This window comes from Callithrix jacchus, chromosome 15 (genome assembly GCF_049354715.1).
Source record: "Callithrix jacchus isolate 240 chromosome 15, calJac240_pri, whole genome shotgun sequence".
NCBI classification, from domain to species: domain Eukaryota; kingdom Metazoa; phylum Chordata; class Mammalia; order Primates; family Cebidae; genus Callithrix; species Callithrix jacchus.
Window position 1 is genome coordinate 70,658,467 of NC_133516.1, and position 23,331 is coordinate 70,681,797.

The 23,331-nt window shown below is 52.2% G+C and overlaps 1 protein-coding gene across 2 annotated transcripts in view; it reads left to right on the plus strand.

Moving 5' to 3' along the window:
• The first annotated feature begins 1,335 nt into the window (after positions 1 to 1,335).
• FBLN2 (fibulin 2) overlaps positions 1,336 to 23,331 on the plus strand; it is a 91,857-nt gene continuing 69,861 nt past the window's right edge. For both annotated transcript variants that reach the window (XM_035273727.3, XM_035273728.3), the window contains exon 1: positions 1,336 to 1,391. The gene's annotated coding sequence lies outside the window, so the exon portion shown is untranslated. The remainder of the gene's footprint in view (positions 1,392 to 23,331) is intronic.

Genomic DNA, 23,331 nt, shown 5'->3' on the forward strand with positions numbered 1-23,331 from the left:
TAAATGAATAAAAGAAGTCAGCCAGTGACAAGCACTGTAAATAGAGTGTGGCTGAGTCCCAGCGTGGAGAGTGGGAGTTGCTACCCCTGTTGGGATCTCCCGGAGGGCTTCTCTGGGGGTGGTGGCGTTTCAGCTGCATCTCAATGTAGGGATGAGTCAGCCAGGAGGATCTGGGGAAGAGCATTCCCTGCAGAGGGAACAGCAATGGCAAAGGCCCTGAGGGAACAGCAAGCACAGAGCTCCAATAGGGAAAGGGCCCAGAGGGAAGGGACCTGCCTGGGGTTAGAAAGAAGCCCGGGGCAGCCCAGGTGCAGGCAGCCAGCTCAGGCTTTGGCCCCTCCATCCGCTCCTGGCTTTCCTGTGGGTGGCCCCACAGGAGCCATTGGGCCCTTCCTGGATCTACGCCCTGTCTGCTGTGTGGCCCTGGGGAGTCAGCTGCCCTGCCCTGTGCCTTTGCTCTTGGCTGTCTCATCCCTATCCTGGGCTTCAGGGAGACCTCTAGGGTGGGGTGGGCACACTCTGGGCCCAGGGCTGCTGCTCAGATGTGAGGTGGTGACCGCTGGGCCATGTGTCTCTGAACAGGGATGGGAGGTGGTTCTGAGCCTCAGAACCTACACAGTATGGCCCCAGGACTCAGAGAGACACAGAGACCAAGAGATAAAGTCAGAGGGAGATGTAGAGACCAAGAGGGACAAACCTACAGAGACAGACACATTAGATCAGAGATGGAGACCCCGAAAGAGACCCAGAAAGGGAGCGGCGTGGGCTTGGGCTGGGGGAAGAGACACTCTGGGGGTTACACCGTAGTCAAAGGCATCAAAGCTGGGCTGAGGGAAAGAACAAACTGAGTCTGTCCCAAAGCTGGGGGCTCAGTACCGTTTGCCCAGGGACGTGCAGCAGCAGCGGGGCTGCAGGCAGGCCCCCAGGAGGCTGGGCCTGGCCTCTGGGCAGTTTTGTACCCGGGCCCCTCAGGCCCTCACAATGTGCCTAAGGCAGCTGGGTCCGTCTTCTAAGGGTGAGCCCTGAGGCTCAGGCTGGCTGAGGCGGCCGGACTCCAACCCCTAGCCCTGCCCTGTGGGCAGCAGGGCCAGACTTGGCACTCAGGGTTTAGGGCGCCGGCTCCACAGCGAGCGCGCGGGGCGGGAGAGCCGGGTCTGCGCGTCTGGGCCCCGAGTGAGCCGCGCCAGCCTGGCCCACTCCCCGGCGGGCGGTCGAGACCCCGCCCTGGAGGCGGAGGCGGAGTCTGGGGAGGGGGCCCGGGGCCGGCTGGTCCCGCCCCTCGCGCCTCCGCCCCGCCCCGCGCGCACACAGCCTGGGGCCGCCCGGGCTCTCGACGCGCCGACGGCCAGGGGGACAGACTGACGGACGGACGCCGAGCGCAGCGCCCCGCGGTGAGTGCACGCGGCCTCTCCCGCCCCGGCTCATCCCCGCCGGCCCGCGCCTCGCAGCGCAGGACTCAGGGGCGCTCGGACGCTCCGACGGCTCGGCGGACCCTAGGACGTGCCCCGCGGTCTGCCCGCGCCTTCATCCGCGGCCCCGGTCCGGCCCGCCTGGGTCTCGCTCTCCCAGTCCCAGCGCAGGGACGGCCCGCGAGCTCCGCGACCCAGTGTACAGATGCGGGCACAGAGGCCGACTCAGGGTGGGGGCCAGTGGCCCGCGGGCGGGTTTCCCCACTTCGGGTCCGCAGCTTCCTCCACGCTGGTTCCTCCCTTCTCCCCCGGGAGAAGGTCCCGCTCGCGCCACATCTACCCTGGTCCCACTGCCCACACCCGCCCCGACCTCAGGACCCCGCCACCCCTCCAGTCCAGAGGGCCGGGTCAACACCCTCAGGGAAAAACGACTGGATCCCCTGGTCTAGCACTACCCCCTCCATCACCCCCAAGTCACACAGCCACACACGCACTCACAACAGAAGTTTCTGCACGCTCTGCATTGGCACACCCACCTTCCCTGTCACCCCATCCTCCCTCTCCCAGCCCCATGCTCACCCTCCCGGCACCTCCAGGCCAGAATCTCTCACACTCATCTCACATCCCCTTAGCACACAATGCTCCACACGTGCCTTGCACGTTCGCACCCCTCCCAGGCATGCCTCTCTAGCAGACAGTTGTGTCTTTAATAAACACATGTGCCCTTACTGCCCTCTGACACGCACACATGTCCGCCCCACAGGGCTGGCTATCACATGCATATCTCCATCATATGTGTCACATGTGTCTGTCACACGCATGTGCTCCTCAGATACCCAGAGTCACTGGGAGTGCCACACACACTGAATTTCACAAGCAAGCCACAGACCCTCACGACTTCACAGTCCCAGCCCCCCTGGCATTCCATGGGCAGTCCTCCCCTCTCCTGGGGGGTGGGGAGCTGATTTTGGAGGAGGGAGGTTGTTGCTACTGGTGGAGGCTGCTTACCGTGGGACCTGGGTGGTTGTGGGGAGCATGGGGGTGTCTCAGTCTCAGACTGGACCTGACTTCTCACCTCCCTGCATCCTCTCCCCCTGCTCCAGTCTCCCAAATAGGGGGGCCCTCCCTCCCTTTTTTGCTGCCACAAGGACTTAATCGTATCAACTTTGCAGCGCCCACTTGGGCCAGTCCCAAGCAGGTCTGAGCCAGCAGGTGTCCCCTGACAGGCCAAAAAGAGAAAAAGGGAAGTGGATGGTTTGGGTGCTTATGTCTACCCCGACGCCCCTGAGGTGCTGGTCGGGCCCTCCCAGAGGGAGCCCTGATTAATTGGATGGCAGCTGAGAAGTGTTCCTTCAGCCTGGCACAGATTGGGAGCCGGTGTGTGTTTGTGGCTGATTGGGGCTCTGGGCCTTAACTTCCCCATATGCAAAATGGGGTGAAGACTTCCCAGCAGGAGGAAAAGAGGGAGGGGGAGCTACTACCCTGGGGTGCACCCTTGACTTCCTGCCCTCCCCTCCTGCAGCCGAGCTGTTTGATGGGGGTGAGCAGGGGATGAAGTCAAAGAATCTTATTCCGGAGGCACAAACCTGCCAACCCCGGCTGTGCCTGCCGTGTATGTTTTGTTTGGCTCTCACCATGTTATTATTATTTTAAAAAATTAATTAGCTGCCAGCATTTACAAATTGGCCATTTTCACATAAAAATCCGGATTTCCGTCTTCTCTTGAAAAATCACAAGGGCTGGCAGTTCAGGGTCTGCATCCCCTGGCTGGTGCTGCCCGCCCCCAACCCTGGGGATGAGGCAGGAGCACTGTTTGGTCCCCATCCCCACCTGGTCCTCTCATGCCTTCTCAGCTCTTGCCTGGTCTGCATGGCCTTTGTGTGACTGTGACTGCTGCATGCGTTGGGCGGATTTTGCTGCACTGCCTGCCTTAAGCACAGGCCCAGGTTGGTCCTTCAAGCGTAGCTGGGGAAGCCCTGGGCGGGCCTTCTCTCCTTCAAGGCGTTAGTCATTGGAGCAATGAGTGGCGCCCAGGGCCCTGGGCCACAGAGCATCTTTGTGATGGTGACAGGCACTTCCTTCTGGGCTGTGGGGGACGGTGACCTGGAGTCCTCATGAAGCAAGAGCTCATGGCAGGCAGTATACTCCGAGGCAGGCTTTGTTCATCGCTTTTCTTCCCAGATCCTGTCACCCCTTCTGCAGGGTGGAACTCTTGCTCCTATTTAACAGATGGGGAAGGGGAGGATGAGAAAGGGCCTCCCAGCAGGCAAGGGGGAGAGCTGGGGTTTAGCCCAGGATCTTGTCCCTCGAAAGCAAAGCTCTTTGCGCCTCTCACTGAGCCACTAGAGGGAGGACTTGGTCTCCTTGGCCCTGGGGGGAGTTCCCTGAACCCATCCATACCCCACACGAAGTAAGTGCTTCATAAATGCTTGGGGCATGCTGGTGGTGAGTGAAACTGTATTTTCTGCAGCAAATTCGGGCCTAAGGTGAAGATTGCACAGCCACTTACATGACTTTTGACACTTTTAATCTGCTGTAAAACCCAGCCCAGCATTCCTACTTGGGTCTTGATGGTCACATTTGCTGTGACCCCATCGCCACCAGGTGGAAGCCACTGAGTCCCGGGTAAGTCCAGGGATGCTGCATGCAATGTTTGCTTTGCATTTAGGAGCTGTGGGTGTGAGCATCTTTTCCCGAAACCCCTGGTTGGCCTAGGCACATGAGGTCTCACATGGTGAGGGACTTGGGGCCAACATTAGGTGGGGGGAAGCTCTCCCTCCCAGCTCATGTTCCCCTGGGTGGCTGGGTGGGTGGCATGGCGTGGCTGGGTGGGTGGCATGGGGTGAGGCAGTTGCTTCATTGTTCTCTCCCAATTCCTGCGGCCCTCTGCTCTCTGCCTGCCATCTGTATGTGACTGAATTCATGTAAACTAAAGGCCTCGTGATATGTGGCCTCCTGGAAGTTTGTTGCCCGAATGAAGAACAGACCTGTGAGCTGCACATGGGACCTGGGGTTGGGGGAGCAGCCCTGGCCTCTTCCTTATATCTCCTGGAGAGGCTGACCCTAGCTTTTTTATTTCTGTCCTGCTGGGGGAGAGGTGTTGGGCCTGGATGTGCAAGGTGACATGGAGGGCCTGGGGCCAGGGCTGGTCTGCGTGTGGCCGCCATGCACCCCTGAGTCTGGCCCTCCCTCTGTGGGACCTCAGTCTTCCATTCTGTAAAGTGAATGCGTCTAATGGTTTCCAGTGCTCAGGGTCCTGCCATGGGGTGGTGATGGGGGGATTCAGGGATGGCTCTGCAGGAGGCAGTTGGGTGTGGGCCACCTCACTGGCTTCTTGAACTCTGAGGGCCTCCCCCATCTGAAAGCCTTTCCCTGAGATGCAGTTCCAGCCTGGGACAGGCTTCTGGGCACTGTGTTCTGCCTGTCCCTCCATGAGGCAGGAGCTGTAGCTGGGGGCCTGGCTCTCCTGGGCCAATGGGGGAGTCACTTGCCCATTCTGGTCCAGGCTTGGTCTGGGTAGGGGGCTCACAGAGGGCAGCGCAGACACCATCTTTGCTGGTTCTATTCTAGTTGGAGGGGTGAAGTGGGGTGAGTTGAATGACTGGAGCTGTATTTAGATGGGTTAGATGCTGTCAAGGAGTTATAGCCAGCTGGGCAGTGGCATCTAGGTGGGCAGAGAGGGGGCCTTTGAGGAGGGGATTTATGAGCTGAGCAACAGGGGTAGGAGGGGACAGCTTGTGCAAAAAGCTTGAGGTGGAGCCTGCCTGGCATGCTAGGGACAAAGAAAGAGAGGAGGCTGGAGTGAGTGACGGAGAGGAGAATGGGGCAGAAGAGGCAGGCAGGGAGTTGGAAAGCTTCTGGAAAGTTTTGAGCCAGGGTGCAGTGAGGTTGAGAGGCTTTGTGCCTCCATGGAGAGATGCTGGCGGGACTGCTGAGCTGCCTGCTCACCTGTGCCAGGCCCTGTGCTGGGGACAGGCCTCGCCTTGAGAAGCTACAGGCAGATGGAAGAGGTCAGCCTGTCCACAGGTGCTGAGGTCTGGGGTGATGCATGCCAATTCAATAGATTATGGTTCATCCTCACAGGGAATATTATGCAGCTGCCAAAATGAGGATGTTTTCGATGGAAAGATCTTTAAGATCTTTTACGAGAAGAAAGCAAGGTGTTGACTGGTGTGTAAAGTGTGCCACCTTATGTGTAAAATAGGGATAGAAATTCACCTCCACTTGTATGTGCATCAGCAAATCAGAAGCTGGTTTCCGTGGTTACCTGTGGTCACCTGGGGTGGGGGGACAAGTGTGCAAGGGGAGATGAGACTTCCTACCTGTGACTTGCTCTATTTTCTGGTTTTGGGGCTGTGTTGCTGTATCACCTGTTCACATTACATGAAATTAAAAAGCAGTTGGTGGGTGAATGTTCATTGGTGAGTTTTAAGTAAAAATGTTTAAGATGGTTTAAAATTCCCTGTGTTACTGCCCTTGTTGAAGAGACTTCTTCCTGGAGTGATATATGAAAGTTTCCATTGTGATTAAAAGTATATGGTATTGCAGTCAGTTTTTGCAGTTTGGCCAGTGGACAAAAGCCCCACCCATTCTCCCTCCTGCCTTTCCTTCACCTCTCTTCCTGTGGGTGTTTCCTTCTGGGGAGGGGACTTTGGGCTTTTCCTGTGGGGCATCACTGCATTTAACATTCTGTCTGGAGCCTGTTTTCTCAGTCTGCCCCACTGCCCCAGGGTCTGGACCCTGGCGGGTGGGGAGCAGGCCCAGCTCCTGGCAGGGAGCAGCCAGGTGCAGGGAAGTCCTTCTCTAGCATTCTGCAAGGCTCCAATCCAGCTCTGCTGCTCACATGCTGTGTTCCCTTAGGGCCAGTGTGTCACATCTCAGGTCTCAGATTCCTCCTCTGGGAAGTGGGTGTCAAACTCCCTAGCTCTCAGGGTGGTTGGAAAGAGGAAAAGAAGTGAGGCTGGGACTGGTGGCTCACACCTATGATCCTAGCCCTTTGGGAGGCCAGTACAGGAGGATCACTTGAGGCCAGGAGTTCAAGATCAGCCTGAGCAACAAAGCGAAACCCCATCTCTACAAAAAATGTAAAATTAGCTGGGTGGTGTACCTGTGGTCCCAGCTACTTGGGAGGCTGAGGTAGGAGGATCACTTGAGCCCAGGAGTTTGAGGCTGCAGTGAGCCGTGATCATACCACTGCATTCCAGCCTGAGAGACAGGACGAGGCCCTCTCTTAAAAAAAAAAAAAAAGGAGGGACTGGGCACGCTGGTTCATTCCTGCAATCCCAGCACTTTTGGAGGCCTAGGCAGGCGGATAACAGGATCAAGACCATCCTGGCCAACATAGTGAAATCCCATCTCTACTAAAAATACAAAAATTAGCTGGGCATGGTGGGTGCATGCCTGTAGTCCCAGCTACTCAGGAGGCTGAGGCAGGAGAATTGCTTTAACCCGGGAGGCAGAGGTTGCAGTTAGCCGAGATCGTGCCACTGCACTCCAGCCTGGCCACAGAGTGAGACTCAGTCTCAAAAAAAGAGGAAAGGAGAGCACACATTCCTTTATTCTGCATGTGTTTTCTGGGTGCTGGGCACTGCTCTGAGTGTTGGGGGTAAAGCAGTGGCCAAGATAATGTCCTCTGCCCCCACGGAGCTTGCTTCCACAGGGAGACCCAGATGGAAACACACTGATGTACACTGTAGTGTCCTGTGCTGACCCTGTGTGGGAGGAGGGGCGGAAACACTGGTCCAGGGCAGGGACTGCAGTTGGGGCTGTTTTAGGTAAAGCATCAGTGGGGGTGAGGACTCAGCCTTGGCGGTGCTGAAGGGAAGGACATTAGAACTGAGGGTACCCCAGGTGCAGGTGACTAGGTGTGGTGAGGAGCTGCTGCTGGATTCTGGTTCAGGGAGGAGTGGGGTCTCACTGAGATCCTAAAGGGAACTTCCCCAATGCTGCTGCTGTTGGGGGAGCAGGCTGAAGGGTCCCTCTGTAGCCCAGGTGTAGGGTTGGGCCTGGAGAGGGCAAGGCCGCAGGTGGGAGGCCTGTGAGAGTGACAGGGCTGGGAAACTGAGGCTCAGAGGGGGCCGTGCTTGCCTGCAGTCACATAATGACTGGGGAGGAATATCTGGGATGGGAGCCAGCTCCCTCCACCTCCAGGTCCTGCCTGGAGAGCTGCCCTCGCGTACGGGGCACCACTGCATGTCTGCACCACAAACTCACCTCCTCCAGGCACGTCCTTTCCCAGGGCCCCTCTTGGGTCAAGCTGTGCGTCATTTTGTGCCATTGTCTTCAGTTATTGGAATTTGGAAACGTTGTAGAAATGCCTCTCTCTCTCCTCATATATGGAGATTGTTGCAAAGCAAGTGCTGCTTTGGGGAAAGGTTATTTCCTTCCTTGCGGGCCGGGAGCCTGGCTTTCCTGAGAGGAGCTGAATTGTAGGCAGCTAGTGCGTCCCGCCCAGCTCTATATGCTGGTGAGGAAGTGGTGCCACCCACCTGCACCAGGCCGGGGAATCTGGAGGGGAGTATCCATGTACTCAGGCAGACCCTGCCGGTCCCAGGCCTCATACCGTGTCAGGCCTCCAGTTATTTATCTGTGAATTGGGGGTGCCCCCCTGGCTCTGCTGACATTGGTGCCCAGGAATAGCCTGAAACTGGAGGAGGGCTCTGAAGTGTGATGGGGCCCAGCTGGGAGCATGGGGAGCACCGTGGGCATCGAGTGCTGCCTGGGCCTGAGCCCCCGGAGCCTGTGTCATGACGGGTTTGTCTGCCAGCCTCAGCTTCTCCATCTGGAAAATGGGCCTGGTGGTACGGCCTCCCAGTAGGGTGGGTGTGAAGGCTGAAGGATGAATGGAGAGCCATGGGCCCACTCTGGGGAGGTGGACAGCGCTGCTGGCTGTAGCTGGTTCTTGAGTGTGGCTGAGTGCGTCTGCCCATTTCTCCTGTGACTTCTCTCTTCTGGCCATGGAGACACCATCATCTGTGTCTGGGGCTAGCCCTTGGGCTTGTGATTGGGGTACCCCAGTGCTTGATAAGCCTCCCAGAATTCTTCCCTCCTTAGCCTGGGACCCCATCCTGGCCCAAGTGAGCTTTTAGATGATCCAGAAAGTTCTGTTCTACAGTCTCCTCAAAATGAAAACACATCATCAAAAAACATTGTAGTGGAGAACTCTCAGGACCCGGAACACATCTCCTGGCCTCTATGGGTCCGGCCTGTGGACTATGCAGTAGCCCTGAAGGCAGTGGGGATCCCTGAGGGCAGTGGGGATACCTGAAGGAGTGGGGAGAGCAGGGTTGGGGTGGAAGCCCAGCTGAAACTTGAGGATCGGGCTAGAGTGCAGTGGCGTGATCACAGCTCACTGCAGCCTCGAACTCCTGGGCTCAAGTGATCTTCCTGCCTTGGCCTTCCAAAGCACTAGGATTATAGGTGTGAGTCACCATGCCCCGCCCCCACCCTGGACTTGTGGCCCTGACACATGCCAATCCTTCAAAGTCACAAGCATGTCACACCCTCGTTGGCCCTCGCACATACACATACATTCTCTCAGTCTCTCTCATCTGTCTCTGAAGATCCCATTTGTCACTGTGGTTTCTTAGATAACTTCCCTAGTCCTTTTTTTTTTTTTTTTAAAGAAAGGAGAGAAGGAAAGAAAAAAAAAAAGGAGTGAAGGAGAGGAAGAGGAAGAAAAAGAGGGAGAGAGAAAGGGAATGTTGCTTTATCCTAAAAATGGGTATTGAAAACCTCTTTTATGCCAATAATTGTGCTTAATAATGGCCGATCAATATTTCATTTAAACCTTTGAGTAGGTGTGATATGGTACTGACAAGAATGTATATTTTGTGTATTTAAGGTGGAGAGCTCTATAAATGTTTATTAAGTTTACTTGTTCCAGATCTGAGTTCAAGTCCTGGATATCCTTGTTAATTTTCTGTCTCGTTGATCTATCTAATATTGATGTTGAAGTCTCCCACTATTATTGTGTGGGTGTCTAGGGAGCCTAAGTCTCTTTATGGGTCTTATGTATCTGGGTGTTAGGATCATTAGCTCTTTTTGTTGAATTGATCTTTTTACCACTATATCTTTGTTGCTTTAAAGTCTACTTTATCAGAGGCAAGAATTGCAACTCCTGCTTTTTATTTATTTATTTATTTTTGCTCTCCATTTGGTTGGTAAATCTTTCTCCATCCCTTTGTTTTGAGTCTTTCTGTATCCTTGCATGTGAAATGGGTCTGGATGCAGCATACCATTGGGTTTTGGCTGTATCTTTTGATTAAGGAATTTAGTCGATTTAAATTTAGGATTACTGCCATTTGATGTTAACTGGCTATTTTGTCCATTCATTGATGTAAATTCTTCTTTATGTTGATGCTTTTTACTTTTTGGTATATTTTTAGAAAAGCTAATACTGGTTGTTCCTTTCTATGTGTAATGCTTCTTTCAGAAGCTCTTGTAAAGCAGGCCTGGTGGTAATAAAATCTCTGAGTACTTGCTTGTTCATAAAAGATTTTATTTTTCCTTCAGTTGTGAAGGTTAGTTTGGCTGGATATGAAATTCTGGGCTGAAAGTTCTTTTCTTTAAGGATGTTGAATATTGGCCCCCACTCTCTTCTGGCTTTTAGGGTTTCTGCTGAGAGATCTGCTGTGAGTCTGATAGGCTTCCCTTTGTGGGTAACCTGACCTTTCTCTCTGGCTGCCCTTAGTATTTTCTTCTTCATTTCAACCCTGGTGAATCTAACGATTATGTGCCTTGGGGTTGTTCTTCTTGAGGAATATCTTTGTGGTGTTCTCTGTATTATCTGGGATTGAATATTTTCCTGCTTTGCTAGGTTGGGAAAGTTTTCCTGAATAATATCCTGAAGAGTATTTCCAGCTTGGATTTATTCTCTTTGTCGTATTCAGGTACACCTATCAAACGTAGATTAGGTCTTTTCACATAGTCCCATATTTCTTGGAGACTTTGCTCATTCCTTTTTATCCTTTTTTCTGTGTTCTTGTCTTCTTGTTTCATTTCATTAAGCTGGTCTTCGACCTCTGATATCCTTTCTTCTGCTTGATCAATTCAGCTATTAAAACTTGTGCATATTTTGCTAAGTTCTCTTGTTGTGTTTTTCAACTCCGTTAATTCATTTATATTCCTCTCTATATTGTCTATTCTTGTTAGCATTTCGTCAAACCTTTTTTCAAAGTTCTTAGTTTCTTTACATTGGGTTAGAACAAGTTCTTTTAACTCCCAGAAGTTTCTTATCATCCAACTTCTGAACACTGTATTCTGTTAATGGAGCACGGTCCTTTTCCATCAGGCCTTGTTCCGTTGCTGATGAGGGACTGTGATCCCCTGTAGAGGGAGAGGCGTTCTGAATTTGGGTATTCTCAGCCTTTTTAGGTTGGTTTCTTCCCTTCATTATAAATTTATCCATCTGTCGTCTTTGCAATTACCGCCTTTCTAATTAGGTTTCTGAGTGGACGTCCAATTTATTGATTCCCAGTGCCGGAATCTGAGCAACCCACTGCGCCGGCCAAAACAGCGGCGTTAAGACTGATGGTGCTCTTCTGCCTGGGAATCTCTGGTCTGGCTTCCTTCTTGAGTCCGTAATAGGCGACTCTGCCTTCCCGGAGCTCCAAACGTCGGTCAGAAGGGAACCAGTCCTGTTTATTCGGCACCAAGAGCTGCCACGCTGAGGCGCCGGCAAAACCGCTGCGCTGGCGACCCGTGGGGCTCCTCCACTGAGAATCTTCTGGTCCGTGAGCGACAAAAATTCGTCTGAAAGTGTGGCGTCCTCTCGTTCTCTGCGCTTTCACTGGGAGCTACAATCCCAAGCTGTTAGTGATCAGTCATCTTGGATCTCTCTCCCTTTTTTTTTTTTCAATTAAATAATTTTACTGGGGAAAAAGATCACTTTGAGCACCAAAGCAAGAAAACTATTATTCAATCAGTTTCCCAGATCACATGCAAAGAACACAAATGCTCAGGGTGGGCCTGGCAGATGGTCCACAACCAGCAGCTGCGTTCAGCTGGAATGGACCGGGGTCCCACAGTGTTTGTGCCACAAGTCAATGGCCTTGCTCATGATTGCGTCCGAGCTGCCCTGGGGAATATTTTCCAGAAACTTTGTTATCTTCTCTGCACTGTTCAGTGCCACAGCTTTTATTTTAAAGGTTAATAAAATTTCAACAGCTACAAAAACTAGGATCTTATAGGATCCACTCACAACTTTATACCAAACTTCCCTAGTCCTTGGAGCAGAGACATTCACTGTCCTCCTGGTGGTTGGTGTTGGCCCAAGCATCTCAGTGTCCTCCCTCATCTCTGTTCTCCTGCCTGGCCGTGGAAACAAATTAATTCCACTGATTTGGCCCATGGGCATCCCAGGGGCCCTGGCGGCTGTTGTCTGATTATGGGGCTGATAGAGGCAGAGGGCACATATGGGAACCTGTGCACTTTCTTAGGGAACAAACCAGTGGGGGTCAGCTTTGTTTCTGACAGAGTGCGGATGAGCTTCACCACCGTGTTTTCCGCTGCACCCTCCCTACCACCTCTCCTCGACATCATATTTAATAACTTAATATTATTTTAATAATCCCTTCTCCATTTTGCTTATATTTACTTTTTTTTTCTGAGACTGAGTCTCACTCTGTCTCCCAGGGTGGAATGTAGTGGCATGATCCCAGCTCACTGCAACCTCCGCCTCCGGGGTTCAAGCGATTCTCCTGCCTCAGCTTCCTGAGTAGCTGGGACTACAGGTGTGAGCCCACCATGCCTGGCTGCTTATACTTACTTTTATCTTTTTTTTTTGAGACAGAGTCTTGCTCTGTTGCCAGGCTAGAGTGCGATGGCATGATCTCGGCTCACTGCAACCTCTGTCTCTCGGGTTCAAGCGATTCCCCTGCCTCAGCCTCCTGAGTAGCTGGGACTACAGGAACCCGCCAGCACGCCCTGCTAATTTTTTGTATTTTAGTAGAGATGGGGTTTCACCATGGCCAGGATGGTCTTGATCTCCTGACCTCATTATCCCCCTGCCTTGGCCCCCAAAGTGCTGGGATTATAGGCATGAGCCACCACGCCCGGCCATTTACTTTTAAAGGAAACCTTTTATCACAACTGTAGATAGAAGTTAGGATCACTTGCCCTAAACCAGCAGTAGCCCTAAACATAAATACAGCAGTAAAAATTCAGTACTTAACATCCTAGCCTGCTTATGTTCCCTGCCACAGCCTTTGGCCCAAGCGAATGTTAGCTGGTTTGTTAGAAAGAATGGTTGGCAAGCATCTGAGAGATGCGGGAGACACACACCCTTGCTGCCTGGAGACAGTTTCCGATAGTCCGATTGGCTCAGAGGGAGTCACAGGAACATTTCCTCACCATAGGACCATTGAGCCTTGGTGCTTGTCCCTGAAATCAGCTGTCCCTGCACAGTCATCTCTAGCCCTGCTGGGAAAGGCCCCTGTGGCGGGGCGTCACATACCTGCACGTCTCCTGGGGCCCCCTTGGTGTGTTTTGTGCTGGGCTGGGGTAGATGGAGGAGGCTCCAGCCCTCCAGCAGGGATATCTTCTCTGAGACCAAGTCCCTGACTCTCAGGAAGTGACTGTGTCTTCTGTGCCCCCAGCCCCATGCCCTAAGACTGTCCTAGTGGGTTCTGGCTGCTATAACAAATGTCACAGATGAATTGAGGAGGGAATTGAAGATGGACTTTTATTTCTAAGTTCTGGAGGCTGGAAGTCCAAGCCCTAGATTTGGTTCCTGGTGAGCATTTTCTTCCCCGAGTGCACGCGGGTGCCTTCTTGCTGTGTCCTCATGTGATGGGGGGCTGGGAGCCATGGGGGGGGTGGGAGGAAGGCGGGTGGGAGAGAGAGAGAGAGAAAGAGAGAAAGGGAAGAGAGGGAGGGAGGGAGAGCTAGCTCTGGTCTCTTCCTCTAAGGACACTAATCCGCACATGGGAGCCCCATCCTTGTGACCTCATCTAAACCTCCTAATGGGAGGCCCCAGTTCCTGATTCCATCCCACTGGGGTCAGGGCTTTAACATATGAATGTGGGGAGGACACAGATGTTCAGCTTCTAACAGACTGGCTTAATGAACTGCCGAGGATGGAAATGCTGTAACACCAGCTGCCTCTCCCTGAATGGTCACACTATGACCCCAAGGCAGGGTGCGGTGGGGTGGCCGTGGCTTCCTGTGCATGGGAGGGAGGAGTGACCCCCTCCTTGGCCCTAGACGTTGGGGTTCCCAGGGGCTGGTTGGGCATCAGCACATGGCACTGTAGCCCACCTTTGACCTGGGCTTGGTCCCCCACAGTGACTTCGGAAGTTGGCCTGTCCATTGCTGGAAGCAGGGGGCTCCTTTGCATGGGCTTCTCCGTGTCCTAGGCCACTCAGGAGATGTAGGGGTCCCACTGCATCCTCATGGAAGGACTAGCGACCCGTCAGCCCTGGGTCAAGCTGTGGCCACCAGGACTCCCTCACACCCTATCTTTCCTTTGTCTCTGCCTTTCTCTGTGAGCCTGGTTGATTCTCTCGAAATGATGCCTGCCACATGGCAGGAAGTGTGCCCACTTTCAGAACTCGCTGTTTCTTCCCCTGCAGGTGGTCTGTGTGTTCCTTTACTTTCACTTCAGGAGCCAAGGGAGGAGCTGTGACCAGCCCAGCCTGGGAAGAACGTCTGCCCTGGGCCCGTCAGCTGTGGCTGGGGAGGGTCACGGAGTTATGCATTGATGTGGCCCCAGGGGCATGTCTGGAGCCATTCCCTGAGCGTGGGGACTGATCAAGGCAGTCTGATGCCCCGGAGGGGTCTAGTCTACTGCAGGGACACAGTTTAATAACGCCAGAAACTCAGACGTTTTGGGGTTAAGTCAGCCATGAATAGAGGAAGGTAGTTCTTCTTTCTTTGTTGTCACAAATGTCAGGATAATTTGGTTGCGGGTGATAGAAAGTACAATTTCAGCAAAAAAGTCACGGAACTAAAAACGTACAGGGTGTAGCTTCAGGCATGGCTGTATCCAGGGCCTGTGCAGACGCCATCGGGACCGGGTCTCCATCTCTTGCTCTGCTGTTCTTTGTGTTCCATACTCCCGGCAGGCTCTGCCGTGTGGAGGTCAAGTGGCCCAGTAGCTCCAGGCTCACCCTCGTGCTCGGAAGCTCTGGAGCAAGGCAGCCCCCTCCCAGGAGTGTCAGTGTGGGCCATGTGACTGGGTTGTGTGACTGCTCTGACCTGACACTGTTGATGGTGCAGGGATACCTCTCATTGGCCATCCAGCAGTCCATGTAGCCTGAAGTGGGAGAGGGGGTTTTCCAGAGGAAAATTGGGGTGCTTTTAGCAGGAGAAGGGGGCAGAGATCTCCAGTCATCTCTGGCCTGCTCTGCATAAAGAGCCAGTACTTTTCTTTCCCTGTCACAATCTGTCATGGCCGACTCATTGAAACGGAATGTGAGGACCTTCTAGTAATAGCAGCTATTCATGATCTAGGATAGCTCATGTTAAAATAGGGAGTTGTAGAGAGTGGGTAGAGGCTGCAAAGCCCTAGCCTCCAACCCAGTCCCATTGACGCCAAGTAGTGTGGAGTCCATTACTCTCTGAGGGTGGGTTTACTCTAAACTTCTTGGTTTTTCACCCTTCTCATCTGGAAACCCTGAAGATCCAGGAACTCCCTATGCAGGGTGCAGGAGGTCACAGAGACCTGGAGTTTCCTGGGAAACTCCAAGGAAAGGTTTCCCAGAGGAGGAAACATTGAGCTGGGTCTTTAGGGGATGAATTTGCTAAGAGGAAGAAAGGTATGCCTGACAGGGGGACCACCCTTGCAAAGGCATGGGAAGGTTTGAGGAGCTATGAGAGCTTTAGTGTAGCTGGAGCCAGTAATTGAAAAAAAATGGAACATTCCTTGAGTAACTTGTTTGCTAAGGATTTCTAGGTCACTGTTGTTGGAGCTGGGGTCTCTACAGTGCCTCCTCGAGCGTTCCCAGTAGTGCTGAGAGGCTGCTGTGGCTGGACCCATTGTGCAGATGAAAGCACTGCTGCTCAGAGGGTCACATGCTCCGAGGTGCCCAGCAACTAGGGTCACAGCTGGGTTCAAATTTGAGCTCCGATCTCTGGGAGACCAGGGCTTGGTCCTGCTGGCTGTCTCGCCTGGCTTTGGCAGTGGGGCTGACTGCCTTGGGGGCCTCCAGGGCTCTTGAGCCCGACAGTTATATTACAACCTGGGCCAGACCCCGCTGTTGGTTGTACACTGGCCACCTCACTGGCAGCTCTGAGAAATTCCTAAACTTCAGGGCCGTGAAAATAAATTGGGCACAGCAAAGGCCTGAGGGAATCATAGAGAGACTGGGCTGCCCACTCCACTGGCTGGTGCCTCCTTCCAGATGCTGTGGGGGCCTAGGGAGCCTGGGTCTGCCATAGGTCGGCCCCACCTGCCTGTCTCCATCAGCTGTCTGTCTGCTTGGCTTTAGGTCTGTGCTTCTCTCTGACTCTCTGTCTCTCTGTCTTGCTCTCTTTCTGTCTCCTTGATGGATCTTTCCTTGTCTCTGTCCATCTCTGTGTCTCTTTCTGTCTGTCTCTTGTTGGCACCACTCCTCCCTGCCCCCGCCACCACCCAAGTCTAGCATCTTAGCCCTTTGTGAGAGTCAAAGGCAGACACAGAAGTGAAAGTGCTTCTGTACGAAAGGTGGACATGTACCGTGGCTCTTTAAGTTACTTAACCAATGACTTGCCAGCTGACTTTAGGGAAGCTTTTTCTGTTTCTGAAGCCCTCCTGGGATAATTGTTTGTGATACTCACATTCATAACTCATCCCATCCTCTGTGCCAGCCTTGTGCTAGGGCCATAGAGATTAATGAATCTAACCCTCTCCCCTCACCCACACATCCATATACCCACATACCCATCCATCCATCTACCCACTCATCTGTCCATCCACTCACCCACTCTCTTAGCCACCCATCCATTCACTTGTCCATCCATCTGTCCATCTATCTATCCATCCAGCTACCCACCCACCCACCCACCCATCCACCTACCCATTCACCCATCTGCTACTTAACTCATCCTCGGGGCTTGGCCTTAAAGCAGGGGGTGGGATTTGGGTGTTCAGGGTTCTAGGAGAGTTTCAGAAGAGAGGGCATCCCAGGTTGAGCTAAGATAAGAAAAAGATGAGGGGTTGGGAACCAGAGAGAGTTTTCCAGTTTAGCAGGAGTTGGGTGTGTGGAGGACAACAAAGGGGGATGGGGTAGGAGAGCTAGGGGGGTTAGATGGTGAAGGGCTTTGAATGCCTCCCTTAGGAGTTTTTCTTTATCCTTGGGCCATAGGTCTTCAGCCAGGGGGGTCTATGAGTGGACTTCCAGGAGTCTCTGTAACTCCCTCACACAGCCATTTTAGGTATGTGCCCATATGTCTGTTAAGGCTCCTGGTTGCAAGTAACAGAAATCCTGGTCCAAGTTAGCTTAAACAAAAGGGGTTCATGTCATTGTGAAGTTCAGCTTTTCAGTTAGCTTCAGGCACAGCTGGATCCAGGTGCTAGGCAGCTGTGACTATGACCCTGTTTCTCTTTCTCGAATTTCTTGGCTTTTATGTTTTATGAGTGGGTGCCAGCCTCTGACAGTCTCCATTTGATGACAACATGGCTTCAGGTACCCTTGATGTTAAATCATCTTAGTCTAATACAGTAGGAAAGAGAAGTCGTTTGCCCAGTATTTCACCTGAGATGGGTCTTATAGGCTTTGATTGTCCTGGTGTCCATCTCTGAATCAGAAGCTGTTTCGAGGGGAATGGGAAGTGCTGATTGGAGCTCCAGCAGGGTGATGGGGGCCACAGAATGAAATCCAGGGGCTGTTCTTGGAAAGACGCTGAATATGTGCGAGGTAGTCGGAAACCCCCCAGCGTCACTGCATAGCTCGGTTCATTTGGTGGAGCTGGGCGTGTATCATCCATAGCTTTTTTCACATTCTCCAAGGGGCCAGAGCTGATACAGAACCATTCAGGGTTTGGAGCAGGGCTGAGATGTGATGAGCAGTCCCTGGAGGCAGGATCTCCGGCCAGGGGCAGACCACGTGGAGGATGCCTGGGGATCTTAGGACCCCCCACCCCAGGGGGGTCAAGGGTGTGCCTCCTTCTAGGGTCGGGCGGAGGGCGTGCAGAGCGCCAGGTGGGGAGGGCAGTGAGCTCAGCCTTGGCTACGGGCAGCCCCATTTCTCATCGCTCCCACCCTGGGAGTGTTTCCTCTTTGCAGAGGAGTAACTTGTGAGGAAGGAAAATACCAGCTCCCTTCAATGCCAAAAGCAACATTTTCTTTTCTCAAAGGTTGATTAAAAGTCACGGACATTAATCTTTGTAATTTTTCACCTGCTTATGTTGGTAATGAGATTAGTGATTGTATATGTAGGGTCAGCTTTTACTCAAAATTTGAGGAGCTTTTTATTCCCTTTTTTTTAGGGAGGAGAGGGAGGGTAGGGGTGAAAACCCTGGCTGTTCCACTTGAAGGATTATTTTTCCCAGGGTTCTTATGAGCTCACCCTGTTGAAGGAAGGCCCCAGTGACCAGTGAGCATGTGAGGAGCACGGGGCACCTGGCACCCTAAGTCTCACCCGAGGCCCACGGCTTTGTCTGTATTTCACACACAGGGCTTGCCCTGAACCTGCCTTCTCCCTCCTCCTCCTTGGGGGTCTCACACCACCTACCTATGTCATCAGCCTCACCTGCTCAACAGGAAGGTCCACAGACCCTCCCCATTCTCCTGGCCCTGTAGCACTTCCTTCACAGCCAAACTTCTGGTCTTTCTGCACATGTCATGCTATTTATTATTAAGATGTTTGCCCATGAGGAAATGAAGGCAACTGTAGTTTTTAAGATTGAAGCCAACTTGATTACTTGGCTCTGATAATTTGTGAATTTCAAATCAGTCACTCCCCTTCTTTCCATCTCTCCTGCCAACACTTTCTCTGGCTTTTGTTTCCTTTTTTTGGATTACTGTAATGGCTTTTTTTTTTTTTTTTTTGAGACAGAGTCTTGCTCTGTCACTCAGGTTGGAGTGCAGTGGTGTGATCTTGGCTCACTGCAACCTCTGCCTCCTGGGTTCAAGCAGTTTTCCTGCCTCAGCCTCCTGAGTAGCTGGGACTACAGGCACAGTCCACCATGACTGGCTAATTTTTTATATTTTAGTAGAAATGGGGTTTCACCGTGTTGCCCGGGCTGATCTTGAACTCCTGAGCTCAGGCAGTCCGCCTGCCTCAGCCTCCCAAAGTGCTGGAATTACAGGAGTGAGCCACTGCACCTGGCCCTGTAATGATTCTTTTTTCTTTTCTTTAAAAAGTCTCTCTCTCTGTGTGTGTGTCTTTTAGATATGGGGGTTTGCTCTATCACCCAGGCTGGAGTACAGTGGTGTGATTATAGCTCAATGCAGCCTCCAACTCCTGGGCTCAAGTAATCCTCCCATCTCAGCCTCCCAAGTAGCTAGATACAAAGTTGAAGGGGAAGAAAACATGCATACAAAAGAGTACCTAAAATCGGCCTAGGGTGGTGGGGGAAATTCTTGGATAATCACCACCTGGGCAAAGCGAGAGGACACTGCCTGCCCTATAGGTCCTCTGATTTCCCTTACTGGCCACTAGACTATGATGGTGACAACTCCTGCTTGACTTTCTAGTTCTGCATCCTACATTTGTAGTCCCTAAATGATGTAGCTTAGATTTTACCAGGTTTTGTACTTTATATGACTGGAATCTGTCTCAGATTTCTCAAAAGGGGCATCTACACCGTCTGTTCTTGAATTCCCAGTGTGTTGTGACCTAGTGGTGGCCCTGCCACCCTGTTGGGACAACATCCTCTAAATGTACCAGATGTTTTGCTGAGGTCCCTGGACACTGGATGCAGTGGCTGACTGACCTCCCCCTCCTTGGCGTCTCTCCTTCTGTGATGTGCGTTCCACCTCCCCCACCTCTACCATTTTTCTTTGTGCTGCTCACTTCCCAGTGACCTCTCTCTTCCTCCTTCCCTGCATGCCAGCTGCAGTATGTCAGGTTGGTTCCTGCCTCAGGGCCTTCACGTATACTATTAGTGCCACTTAGGATACCAGTTCCCAGATCTTTGCATGGCCACCACATTTTTGCATGTTATCACCAAAATGTTGAATGTTATCAGCTGAAATGTTGCCTCTTAGGCCTCCTCATGTGACCATTCTTGCCAAAGGAGCATGCAGTCTGTCTCTGTGGCAACGCCCTTATCTTTTCCCCCATCACAACGTTGACTGCATGTGGTTAGGGCTTTCCCTCGTCTTCCCTGCCGTATCCCAGCACCTGCAGTGGGCTAGCCGGTAGCAGCTGCTTGATGAATAGCTGCCGACTAAAGAACGCTAACTTTACTTTTGGCTAAACAGACCTGGATTCAAATCCCCACACCTTTTTCAATTCTGTGGCCTTGGCCAGATCATTTACTGTGTTTGGGCCTCAGTTTCCTCATTTGTAAGTGTTAGATGGTTAAGGAAAATAAATATCCTTGGAAACTCGCAGTCCAGTGATTGGCATTGGCACTAAGGAAGTGATAGTTAGACACGAACTTGATCAACAGCTAAAATCTCTACTTAATGCTTTGTGCCAAGAACAAGTTTATTTTTCCCAGTGAACTAGATGACTTCCTCTTATCAGACAAAGAGCACCGGGTCACCCTCTAATTTCCCTTTGGCCTTGGTTGCCAGGAAGCGTACTGCTAAGGGGAGGTCTCGGGAGCAGCTCGTATTCCCTGTCCATCTTCAGTGCAATTCTTCTTCCTTTTCTTGTCCCTGTTCTTTGGTTATTTCCTTTTGGCTCTACAGCACACATGTGTCATTATCATCTTTTACTTTGGTAAAATATATGTAACATAAACTTTACCTTTTTTTTTTTTTTAAGAGTCCTCTGTCACCAGGCTGGAGTGCAGTGGCATGATCTCGGCTCACTGCAACCTCCGCCTCCTGGGTTCAAGCAATTCTTGTGTCTCGGCCTCCGAGTAGCTGGGATTACAGCCCCTGCCACCATGCCTGGCTAATTTTTGTATTTTTAGTAAAGATGGGGTTTCACCTTGTTGGCCAGGATGATCTGGAATTTCTGACCTTCTGATCTGCCTGCCTCGGCCTCCCAAAGTGCTGGGATTATAGACATTAGCCACTGCACCCGGCCAAAGTTGACCATTTTAACCATTTTTAAGTGCACAGCTCAGTGGCATTATGTAAATTCACACTGTTGTGTAACCATTACCGCTGTCTGTTTCCAGAACTTTTTCATTGTCTTGAGCAGAAACTCTGTCCCCATTAAGCAGGAACTCCTGCTTTACCCGTCTAGTCCCTGGACCACCGTTCTACTTTCTGTCTCTGAATTTGATGCCTCTAGGTATGTCACAGAAATGGAATCACACAGGATTTGTCCTTTGGTATCTGGCTTATTGGCCTAGCACAGTGTCCTCAGGATTCATCTGGGTTGCAACATGGGTGAGAGTGCCCTTCCTTTTAAGGCTGATAATGTTCCATTGTATGGAATACTTTGTTCGTCCATTCATCCATCAGTGGTCACTTGGTTGATCCATGTGACTTGATTCTATCATGAATAACGCTGTAGTGAACTTGGATGTGCAAATAATATTTTTAAAAAATTACTTTCTGGGCCTTAGGTGGTCCCAGGCCCACTCATAAATTAAGGGTAGATTTTTGGACAGTTGCTAGGACCAGGCTCTCTTCCCTGCCTCTGTCCGGTGTGTGTTGGTTTGTCTGTGCTCAGTAAACTCCATGGCCACTGTGAGTGTCAACCCAGGTTTCTCCCCTGGAGGTGCATATGTCTCCCAGTGGCTGCAAGTGCTGGCTGCTGATGGCTCCAACCTGTGCCTTCTCCAGTGGCTTGTCCTTTGCTGGCAGGTGTCACCTCCCCGTGGGGTACCTGAGAGGTCACTCTCCATGGTCTTTGGCCAGTGACTGATGTGCCTCTGAGTGGGATGAGCCTGGGGCACCCCCACACTGTTTTGCTTCTCCTGGGTCACTGGACTCTTGCTGAGACGGAGCCTTCCCAACTCCCTCTGGCTCTGCCTGCTTTTGTTTGCCCTTCTCCTGAGAATGCTCCCCTGACAGACCATGCCCTCAAGCGCCCCCACCTTGGAATCTGCTTCTGGGGAGACCAATCTAAGACAGTGTGCAGCTCACGTATCCCTCTGAGCTCTGTGGGTCTTGCATTACTGTGGGTGTTGGGTTGGACTCTGATGCAGCTGATCTACTGAGGCTGACTATACCACGTGGTTATGGGTGGTCTCCTTGGACGAGGGCGAGAACTCCCAGCATCCACCACATAGGGGAGAGGCAGGTCCTCATCCAGGAAACAAGCTATTCTGGGGGCGACCTTGGGGTGGGGTGGATGAAGGGATAGGAGCTCCCACCTCATCTAGGCCTCTCTCCTCTTGGTGTGGACAAGAGATGCTCAGGCTGGTAGAGATGACCCAGGGGTCCCAATGATGCCAACCAGAAGGGATTGTGAATCCGAATTAGCCCAGGGAAGCCCTTTGCTGGGTCTCACAGCTTCAGTGTCCAGTGTCAAGAGTCCTGACATTAAATGCTATCATCTTAAATTAATTGTCAATGACTAATATTGGCAACTAATTTAAAAAGTACCACGTGGGCCCCACAAACACATCTGTGTGTGGACAGACTGGGTGGCTGGTTTGTGCCTGCTCCCTGCTTGGACTTGGGCCGGGGGCAGCCATGTGGGCGGAGCAGGTGGGCCAGGTGGTACTGATTACGTGTGCCTTTGTCACTGTCTTGTCTGTGTCTTGTGTGTTTATTTCCCTGCTGTCATCCCCAGCTGTCTGCATGTCCCCGTGTTTTGATATAGCTGCCTATCACTGTTTAATAGAGATCCCCTGCAAATATTTAAAAGTTTTAAAGCCATACTGGCACCAACCTGAGACTTTGTTCTAACCTATAGTTGCCTGCTCAAATGGAGGCAGCCCAGTTAAGGTGGAATTTCAGATAAGTGACAGATGTGTCCCAGATATTGTACAGGACATCCTTAACTGCTAGATGGTTCTCCATCATTTCTCTGAGATGCTTGAGCACATCCCAGATCTGTATTTGCTGGACCTCTTCAGACCCAGAAGGGTCAGAACTAGAGGTGGAAAGACCTTTCCTTCCTGATCCAATGTCGAATCCTGTGACCTGTGTATCCACTGAGGTGGGACCCCACTTTCCACAGTGATGGCACTGGGAATGGCCCCCAAGGTGACCTTGGCCTTCCAGTGTCCTTGCCAGCCCAGAGAGGCTTCATCTGGGGCCTGCTCTGGATGAATGTGAAGGTTAATTTATCAAAGGAGTCGGTCACTTTACTGTAGGGGTATGTGTTTGTTTTTATAGTGGGTTGGGACCCAGCCCAGCCAAGACAGCAGAACGAGGAGCTTGTGGCCAGTGAGAGAGGCAACTGGGGCTTGAGCCGTATCCTGAAGCATGTCTGAGTCTGTTGTGCCGGAGCCCTCCCTCCCCATCCTGCCTGCTCCAGTTGCCTTGTGGGGAGCCGGCAGGTCTCCAGAGGCTTACAGTACATGCTGAGTCACCTGTCCCTGCTGGATGCTCCCTGGGGAGACCCTTGCTGAGTGTCTCCCCAACCCCACACTGCCCTGTGCACGATCAAGTGATGGCTCTGAGAATGTAACCCCAGGTGTGAACCCTGCTGCCACTTTAGAATACCCTGATCCCCCTACCCACAGCAGGGATTTGATCAACAAAGGCCAAAGCTGTGGTAGCCCGATAGTCCAGATGAGTGGTCCCCCCCACCGCTGGTCCTGTCTGGAACCTGCTCTTGTTTCTTTACTCTGGTGTCAAAGCCTTGCCCACAGTTCTGGAGGCACTCCCAAATGCTAAGTGCTGAGTGCCACTTCATGGTGGCTTGACAACCTCATTGTCACCTAAATGCCCATTGTCCTTTTGGCTCTTCCGAGGAAGAAT